This window comes from Podarcis raffonei, chromosome 16, assembly GCF_027172205.1.
Source record: "Podarcis raffonei isolate rPodRaf1 chromosome 16, rPodRaf1.pri, whole genome shotgun sequence".
NCBI lineage: Eukaryota > Metazoa > Chordata > Lepidosauria > Squamata > Lacertidae > Podarcis > Podarcis raffonei.
In genome coordinates this window covers 35,638,331-35,648,268 of record NC_070617.1, presented here as the reverse complement: position 1 = coordinate 35,648,268, position 9,938 = coordinate 35,638,331, and the positions used below count along the sequence as shown (strand labels likewise).

The 9,938-nt window shown below is 45.0% G+C and overlaps 1 long non-coding RNA gene across 1 annotated transcript; it reads right to left on the bottom strand.

Annotated features, from left to right (window-relative positions):
• Positions 1 to 469: 469 nt before the first annotated feature.
• LOC128403757 (uncharacterized) lies at positions 470 to 5,631 on the bottom strand. Its single transcript, XR_008328003.1, has 3 exons — positions 5,316 to 5,631; positions 2,331 to 2,377; positions 470 to 760 (listed from the first exon to the last, which is right to left on the bottom strand). It is a non-coding gene; the product is annotated as an uncharacterized LOC128403757 (long non-coding RNA).
• Between the last annotated feature and the right edge of the window lie 4,307 nt (positions 5,632 to 9,938).

The following is a 9,938-nucleotide window of genomic DNA, read 5'->3' as shown; positions in this document are numbered from 1 at the left end:
CCCCATCCTACGCCCCTGCTTAGAGGTTCCTTGAGAGACAGGTTGACATGCATAGGACTCCCCAAGAAGCCAGAAAGCCTGAAAAAACACAGTTGCACTGGGTCTCACTGTGGTATTAAACAACATAAGCTAACAGCTGTCTGATGGTGCAATTCCTGGCTCCCGAGTCCCGAGGCATCATTTTCCTGTTTATACTTGCACATCAAATGGACTTTTTGAAAGTTTCCCCGATTTCTTTTTTGTTCTGTTTTCTTTGTTCTGCTTCCATATGGTCTTCCCTCCTCTCTATCCCCTCTGCTTTGGAGATGACATATATGGGAAATGGCTTATTGTAAGCAACAGGAGGCAGCACAGACCAGTTCCCCCCCCCTCCCACTTTCCCCATGCACACATACACACAGCCAGCTGCATCATGGGGGCAAAACAAACATCAAAGCAAAGCACCAGCCAATTCTTTTTCATACAGGATACAGGTGATGTGTTTATTGATATAGTTGGAGTCTTGCCACATACCCAGAGCTGTGTGTATAATTATTCCATAGTTCACTGCACGAACCTCAGGCAAGTGCCTTTTGGTTCGTAATTCAGCATTCAAATCATCTCAGCTTTCAATTTCTTGTTGGTTTTTAAACCCAAGTTTCTAGTCCGTAAGATTGAGCACAGGCAAGCATGAATGTGCCACTTCTGAAGTTATGCTGGGGAGAGAGCTGAGCATAGTTTCAGTGTGCAGCGCAACATTTTTCTCTCTCCTTCCTAATAACTGAAAGAAGCAAGCAGAAATGGATGGATTTAGATGATTTGGATACCATCCTCATCTGATAATCTGTTAAAAGTACAGTACTTGGTTTGAACAATATCACATGAACAAGCAGCAAAATCCATCAACTTTCTCAGTTCTTCCAATTAAGACACACCATGCAGCAATTGCAAGCAAAACGCTAATAAAAAAAAACCCCATTTGAAAACATTATGGAACAGAATGACAAAAGAAAATTAATAACAAAAATAAACCAATGTACACAAAAGATATCCCACCAAACACAAACTGGATGAAATCCTTGGCAAACTATCATAGTAGTAAAATGGACATGTAAGAAGACTGTGATGCAAAAGCCATCAAGAAAATAAATTTATAGAGAAATGGGCAAATCACAGGGCTGTTTACAACACAACCAGATAAGATGAAAATAATCCATAAAAGAACACAATCCTTAAGCGAGAGAAAAAACACGCAGCATCAATTAGGGAAATAAGAAAACAATGCACATGTCTTAAATAAAGCTCTGCAGAGCCACAGCTTATACATGAGAGAATGCTTCTCCTCTCAAGCATTCCGTAAAGTGCACATGCACGACCAAGTAATCTTTCTGGCAGCCCTTGAAGGCAGGCTAGCTGGTACACTGGTACCTCAGGTTAAGAACTTAATTCGTTCCGGAGGTCTGTACTTAACCTGAAACCGTTCTTAACCTGAGACACCACTTTAGCTAATGGGGCCTCCTGCTGCCGCCACGCTGCCGCAGCATGATTTCTGTTCTCACCCTGAAGCAAAGTTCTTAACCTGAGGTAATATTTCTAGGTTAGCGGAGTCTGTAACCTGAAGTGTATGTAACCTGAAGCATATGTAACCTGAGGAACCACTGTATCATTATCTCCATATTGCAGATGGGGTACTGAGGCTGAGACAAAGGCCACCTAATTGAGACTGTGGCAGAAATCATAGCAGCAGCAGTAACTGCCCGGATTGCAGTTATGGCCAGAACCTGGCACAAAGAAAGAAAATTGGGTTTTAATGGTCAAACAGCAGCACCCAAATGCCAATGATTTTTTTCTTATTTTTTTCATGGTAGTGGGGAGAGAGATATTCTCAGGGGCCGGGGATTCAAGCCAGTCTCCTCAGGATCTCTCTGACAAGATCTTTCTAAAAGCCATGAAGCAGTTGGCTTAGAGCTCTGGGCGACCTGTTGGTTGAAGCTTTCCCCCCAATTAGCCTGCACAAAGCCTATAGGGAGGCTTTGTGATTTGTCCAAGGACCAGGTATATGGACACCCTGATTTGCTGGCTGGGTGTTTACATGCCTTCACATTAAAACATTGGTTCACCTCACCCTCTTAACCTCCCCAATCACTTCCCCAACTCCAAAACAACACCCCGCAGTGCTTTAAAAACAAAGCACCTATTATGCAGTTTATAAGATAAGTGCTTTTGATAAAGTGGTTTTTTAAATGAGATTCTATCCCGGGGTAGTCAACCACAGGCCTGGGGGCTGAAGGTGGATATCCAAACCTCTCTGTTTGACCCTCAGGATTCAGGAAACTTACCAGAACACTTACCCAGCTTTGCACCTTCTCCATGGGCGTAACCAATGGAGCTGTCCCTCCTAGATCAAGTAAAACAATAGAAATACTTAACTGATCAGTCACATCAGTTCTGCTCCCCCCCCCCCAACAAAAGTCCTGGCTATGCTCATAGCCTACAGTAATGGTAAAGGGACCCCTGACCATTAGGTCCAGTCGTGACCGACTCTGGGGTTGCGGCGCTCATCTCGCTTTATTGGCTGAGGGAGCCGGCGTAAAGCTTCCGGGTCATGTGGCCAGCATGACTAAGCCGCTTCTGGCTAACCAGAGCAGCGCACGGAAACGCTGTTTACCTTCCCGCTGGAGTGGTACCTATTTATCTACTTGCACTTTGACGTGCTTTCGAACTGCTAGGTTGGCAGGAGCAGGGACCGAGCAACGGGAGCTCACCCCGTCGCGGGGATTCGAACCGCCGACCTTCTGATCAGCATGTCCTAGGCTCTGTGGTTTAACCCACAGCACCACCCGCATCCCTTCCATAGCCTACAGTACAGAGGTCAAATTTTCATAGGTTACTCCACTGGCGTGCACTCCCTTCGAAGACTTGCCAGAATGAGATGGGGGCCCCTTGGTTGAAAAAGTTAACCAACACCTGTTCTACCCACTTTCATCAAATCAGTAGGGCTGCCATACATCTAGATTTTCCTGGACATCTCCGGGATTGATGCTGTTGCCGGAAATATCCGAGGGCTCCCTTGGACAAAAAGTAAAGACACCAACCAGGATAACTTGGAGCAAAACAGCAGCCTGTAGGCTTGGCCTTTATTGAACTGTTGCAACAGGGTGTTCCCCTCACTTGCAAGAGAGAGGAAAGACCCAGAAAAATAGTGTGCAAGGTCTTATAAAAACTTTTTGAAATTCCCCTCCTCTAGGTCAAGCCCACCCCCAGAAACATCATGCATACATTACAGAAAGGAGGGGTTGAGGGAGGAGTTGGTGGTAACCTGAGTGTCTTGTCACCTGGCTAGTTCCTCCTTTCCCCCCTCCCCATGAGTCACTTCCAGGAGACAAAGGGGAGTTTGCAGTTTCCTGCCCCCCAGAGGGAAGATCTGATCATTGTCCATTGTTTCAGTCCATGCTGAATCCACTCCCATATGCAAGTTCTTTGTGATCTTGATTGTCTTCTGTCTGGGATCATCAGGGTTGGCATAGCAACTGGGCAGGGCTCCTGTGGATGTGCTGAGACGGTGAAGGGATTATGGCTGACCAGGACCAAGGCACCCCCCTTTGATAGTTCTTGTCATATGGAGTAAAATAAAATGGAACAGTGCAAATCCGATGTATGGTTGATTTTCTATGAATTTATAACAGAAATGTGGCGTATGTAGTGTGTGAGTGTGTGAAGTTTGTACAAACAGAATGATTGGGGTGGGGGGGTTCCTGCTACAATGCCAGGGGGGAATTTCTGAAAGGCTTTATCCTGGATGTTGGGCAAGTCAATCGAAAAAAGTAAAAGCTCAAGAATTTTCGGGTCCTCCTAAAAAACCCCCTCAAACTAGGGTGTCCTGGTTTTTACTTTTTGAAATATGGCAACCCTAAAATTGGTCAATTACTTCCTTGAGTGTTGATATGTTTTCTTTTCGTTTGCTCCTTTCCATGTCATAGTTGTATTATGTTTTCATGGGTTATATGCAGAATACCGTATGTACGTGAATCATTCACCACAGCTGCCACGTAATACCCGTCCTGCATGTGAAAGAACTCAATCATTTAGTGTGGCCGTGCCTGAACTTTGGGACTCCCTGCTGAGTGAGATCAAGCAGACACCTTCACTGTGCTCTTTTTGGTGCCTGCAAAAAACATTTCTGTTTAGGCCAGTGATGACCAAATTCGGCCCTCCAGATGTTTTGGGACTACAACTCACACCATCCCTAGCTAACAGGACCAGTGGTCAGGGATGATGGGAATTGTAGTCCGAAAACAGCTGGAGGGTCAAGTTTGGCCATCGCTGGTTTAGGCAAACGTAATCAGATGCGGGTGGCGCTGTGGGTAAAAGCCCCAGTGCCTAGGGCTTGCCGATCGAAAGGTCGGCGGTTCGAATCCCCGCGGCAGGGTGCGCTCCCGTTGCTCAGTCCCAGCGCCTGCCAACCTAGCAGTTCGAAAGCACCCCCGGGTGCAAGTAGATAAATAGGGACCGCTTACTGGCGGGAAGGTAAACGGCGTTTCCGTGTGCTGCGCTGGCTCGCCAGATGCAGCTTTGTCACGCTGGTCACATGACACGGAAGTGTCTCCGGACAGCGCTGGCCCTCGGCCTCTTGAGTGAGATGGGCGCACAACCCAAGAGTCTGTCAAGACTGGCCCGTACGGGCAGGGGTACCTTTAATCAGATGCTTAGAAAGTCGAGATAATCTTAATCTACATCAGTTTTTTAATTTATCTGATTTCTTGATTCACTGCTCCATCTGGTGGGAGATACATATATTGCTTCCTAGCCACCTGCCAAACTTAAAAACAGAAGCCAACCTGCTAGCAATTGCCAACCAGCACAGGCAATTAAGCAGGTGCATTACAGCCACTTCTAAGAACTATGTGTTGCTAGATGGTTTTCTTTCTCTCTCTCTTTCATTAAAAAAACCTGTTTCCTGTCCAAGCTGGCCATGATTAAAATCAGATGGTGGTGTTTGTTTCTTTATTAATACTGTTTTAAAGACTAATTGATTGATTGATGCTTTATTATTTTATATGATTTCTGCTTTATTTGTGATGCTGCATTATGTTTTATTATTGTTTATAAGCCGCTTTGGGATTCGTTTGAATGAAAAGCGGCATTGAAATACAATAAATCAAATCAAATATTTCCTTCTCCCTCCGCATCCCACTTTCCTTTTGTGCCGTGTCTTTTTAGATTGCAGTCCTGACAGTGATTGATTGATTGATTATTTGGGGTCGCTGAAAAATAGAACATTTTGTTTTATTAACAAATAGGAAAACTGTCCAATTAAAAAGATTAAGCGCTGCTACCGCTTCTAAATCCAGTGAATCTGTGGAGCGCGTTCGAAAACTCCGGGTCGCTTCGGTAACTTTCGGGACTCCTCGGTAGCTTTCGGTTCTTTCGCAGAGCGGGGTAAATACGGTACGCTTCCCATTGAGCCGCAGCCGGCTGCAACCGACCGGCTTCGGAAACGTTCGGCATCACATGCCTGTCAGAAGGAGCGGGAGGGACGGCGAGGTCACGAGGACCAATCAGAGCTCGGCGCGCTTCTCCCTCGCTTTCGAAGCTTTGCGAGGGAGGGTGATTCGTCGACGGAGTTCATCCGCAGAGAACACGCGCGTGGGAAAATATTCCTAAACATAACGTCGTTAAACATAACCTTTCATTTTTTGCGACGAGGAATACGACAAAAAAAAAAATAAGGCTGGGAGGGGGGTCTGCGTGAGAAAAAGGGCCAACGGTATCGGGGATTCAAAGGGCGAGGTTCGTCACGTGACGCGGAGTGATATTCTTTTCTTTGTGACGCCCTCCCGAATTCTCTTCACAAGGTGGAAAGAGCCGTTAGGGCGTAGCCCCGGTCTTTTTTCTGTGCGTGCGTGTCGTATTTTAGAGTTGTGGGCGGGGTCAGCGGGCACGTGCTCCTCCCGGGGTCTATAAAAGGCCGTTTAACCGTCGCCCCAACGCCTCTTAGGAGCGGTTGGAGGACACGCTCTAACGTCTCCCGGGGTTCGGTCGCTGGTGGGCGGGACAAAAGGGGCCGTGGGCGCTGGCGTGGAAAGGGGGCTGGGGTGAAAAGAGGGGGTTCGACCTTCCTCAAATTACCAAGGCAAGTTCTCTGGTCTGCAGTGCCTCTGCACATGTGCAGAGTGCCTTCGCAAATCAAGTGTTTGCTTCGAGTTTTTGTTGTGTTTTATGGGGGTTTTTGGGGGGAGTCGATAGCTCTCTTAATAGCTCCCGCTCTCTTTGGGGTGTTCTAAATTAATTTTTAAACAATAATTCAGGATTTTAAAATCGTTGTTGCTGTTAGCATCAAACCCTTAAGTTATCAAGGCAGATGGTGGCAGGGTGTTGCCTCAGGCCTGCGGTGCCTCTAGGCATGTACAAAGATGGTATTTGTTTTGGGTTTTGTGTGTGAGAGGAGGGTGGGGTGGGTTGACGGCTTTCTTAGCTCCCACATTATTTGGGATTGTTTGTTTGTTTAAAACCCTTTAATTATCAAGGTAGGTTGTGGAATGGTGGTGTCTTAGGCCTGCAGTGCCTCTGTGCATGTGCAGAGTGTCTCCACTTTAATGTTTCATTAGGTTAATGAAAACAGGCCTTGGCTTGAGGGGCAGGGTTGCCCCCTTTTTTTAGTTCCTGCATTATTTGTTGCTTTTAAAAACTGTGTGTGAGAGAGAATATATATGTGTGTGTGTGTGTGTGTGTGTTTATATAGAGGTTCCCTTGTAAATTGCCTTGGAAAACTTTAATATATAAAACTAGGGTATAAATTAAAAACAAAAAAAGCTCGGTTAGATCCAGATGCATATTAGATTATTGGAGCTAAATCAGTTATTCCTACAGTGAGGGAGGAAAGTATTTGATACCCTGCTAAATTTGCCCTTTGACGAGGAAATGGCCAGTCCATAATTTTAATGGTAGGTTTATTGTAGCTGTGAGAAACAGAATAACGGGAAAAACCCCAGAAACTCAGAAGACAAAAGTCAGATTGATGTGCATTATAATGAGTGAAATAAGTATTGATCCCTTTGCAAAAGATGACTTAGGGTAGTACTTGGTGGCAAAACCCTTGTTGGCAATTACAGAGGTCAGACGTTTCTTGTAGGTGGCCACCAGATTTGCACACATCTCGGGAGGTATTTTGTCCCACACCTTTTTGCAGATCCTCTCCAAGTCAGTAAGATTTTGAGGCTGATGTGTAGCTACTTGAACCTTCAGCTCCCTCCATAGATTTTCGATGGGATTATGGTCTGGAGACTGGCTAGGCCACTCCAGGACCTTAATGTGCTTCTTGAGCCACTCCTTTGTTGCCTTGGCTGTGTGTTTTGGGTTATTGTCATGCTGGAATTCCCATCCTCGGCCCATTTTCAATGCCCTGGCCGAGGGAAGGAGGTGCTTGCCCAAGATTTGATGATACATGTTCCCATCCATCGTCCCTTCGATGCGGTGAAGGTGTCCTGCCCCCTTAGCAGAAAAACACTCCCAAAGCATAATAGGTTCCCCTCCATGTTTGACAGTGGGGATGGTGTTCTTGGGGTCGTAGGCAGCATTCCTCCTTCTCCAAACATGGTGAGTTGAGTTGATGCCAAAGAGCTCAATTTTGGTCTCATCTGACCACAACACTTTCACCCAGTTCTTTGGGTCATTCAGATGTGCATTGGCGAACTGCAGAAGGGACTGTACATGTGCTGTCTTGAGCAAGGGGACCTGGCGGGCTCTGCAAGATCTCAGTCCTTCACAACGTAGTGAGTTACCAACTGTTTTTATGGTGACTATGGTCCCAGCTGCCCTGAGATCATTGACAAATTCCCCCAGTGTAGTTCTGGGCTGCTTCATCACCGTTCTGATCATTGCAACTCCACGAGATGAGATCTTGCATGGAGCCCCAGATGGAGGGAATCTGCTGGTTTGATTGCTTCTGTTGACAGGTGTCTTTTGTACAGGTACTGTAATGAGCTGGGATTACAGGTAAGACCCTTACAGCAGGTGCTTCTAATCTCGGCTCGTTACATACAGTGAAGATACCAGGTAGCCTGACATCTAGCTGGTTGATAGGGGATCAAATACTTATTTCACTCATTATAATGCACATCAATCTCTGACTTTTGTCTTCTGGGTTTCTGGGGGTTTTCCTGTTATTCTGCCTCTCACAGCTACAATAAACCTACCAATAAAATTATGGACTGGTCATTTCTTCAACAGAGGGCGAACGGGCAAATTTAGCAGGGGATCAAATACTTTCCCCCCTCACTGTAGCTTCTCATTGATCTCAGTTTGCCATACTATTACAATTAGTCATGATTATCAGTTTCTGTAGGTCTACTGTTGGGTATGATTTAAAATTGGATACATTTCCATGTATCTACTCTTGAGTTTACGTTACAAATACAAGCAAACTTTTATTCCATAATACTGTAGGGTTTTTTAAATGAAAGCATTACACAGTAATAGCAGCAGTGTGTATTTTGTGTGTTTGGGTCATTTACATGTGTATTCAAAAGAAGGTTGATGGGACTTATTCTCACGTAAACTGCAATCACGGAAGTACATCCCGTGTTAGTCATGTTTATTGATTTCATTGCATCTGCTCTGGATTTAATTAACTTTGATCCATTAATTTTGGTGGGTTTAGTCTTAAGTTGATGTTGGTTGGGCATAGCCCATGCATGTGTGTTTGTGATATTGAAGATGCTGTGTGTCCCATTAATTTAATACACATTTTTTATTTAGTTTACATCCTGCCATTCATTCAAAGTCTAGGGTGGATATAATTTAATATATTGTTTGGATTTTAAAATATATCTGGCCAACTCTTTTCTAGGATCATTCCAAAGTGACAAAACAAAAAGATTGTATTGAATCTATACTGCACACCTGACTTGAGAGTTTGTGAGTTCACAGTAGTTTCATCAGTAACCATCTCCCCTCTTAAAAGTAAGAGTTTTGAAATCAGCACACTTAAGTAAGGCATGGTTAACGTAGGTCCTTTGATTTCAACAGATTACTTGTTACAGGGCGTATCCACACTTACCTTTTGCTCCATGTGTGACTTCTCTTGCTCATGACTTTCCCCATGAAAACCTGCTCTTTAGAGCTGAAGTGCAACAAATGGCATTTCAGGTTTTCCATGGATTCTCATTTGTTGTAAACCATGCATGGGAAACATGGAGGAGATGGAACTGTAGTTGGCTACACAACAAAGAAATTACTTGTTGCTGTTGCTTTATCCCTAAAAACAGAACTTTATGATATTAAATATAACAAGAATATACCGTATTTTTCGCTCTATAACGCGCACCTGACCATAACACGCACATCGTTTTTAGAGGAGGAAAACAAGGGAAAAAACATTCTGAATGAAACAGTGGATGTATCATTTTTGTGCTTCATGCTGTGGCCACAGACATGTGATCTGATGGTGAATTTGGGGTGACCCAATGCAAAAATCCTGAGAATTCCTGTGGATCCATGTTTTGTAACTACGTTTTTGCACCATTGCAGCCCCAGGCAACACTGGGTGCGTGATTTTTCTGGTGCAGGCTGTAGCCATGGACATGCTATGTGATCTGATGGTGAATTTGGGGTGACCCAATGCAAAGATCCTGAGAATCCCTGTGGATCCATGCTTTGTAACCACATTTTTGCACCATTGCAGCCCCAGGCAACAGTGGGTGCGTGATTTTTTTGGTGCAGGCTGTAGCCATGGACATGCTATGTGATCTGATGGTGAATTTGGGGTGACCCAATGCAAAGATCCTGAGGATCCATGTGGATCTATGCTTTGTAACCACATTTTAAGTGGGGAGCGAAGGAAAAACAAAGAAGGGACATGAGAGGGGTGTGCAGAGAAGCAGCTGGCTAAGAATGCAGGAGAGGGATTTAACGGGAGGGAGGAAAGAAAGGCAAAAGTTTCCCCCCACCCAAGCCAGCCA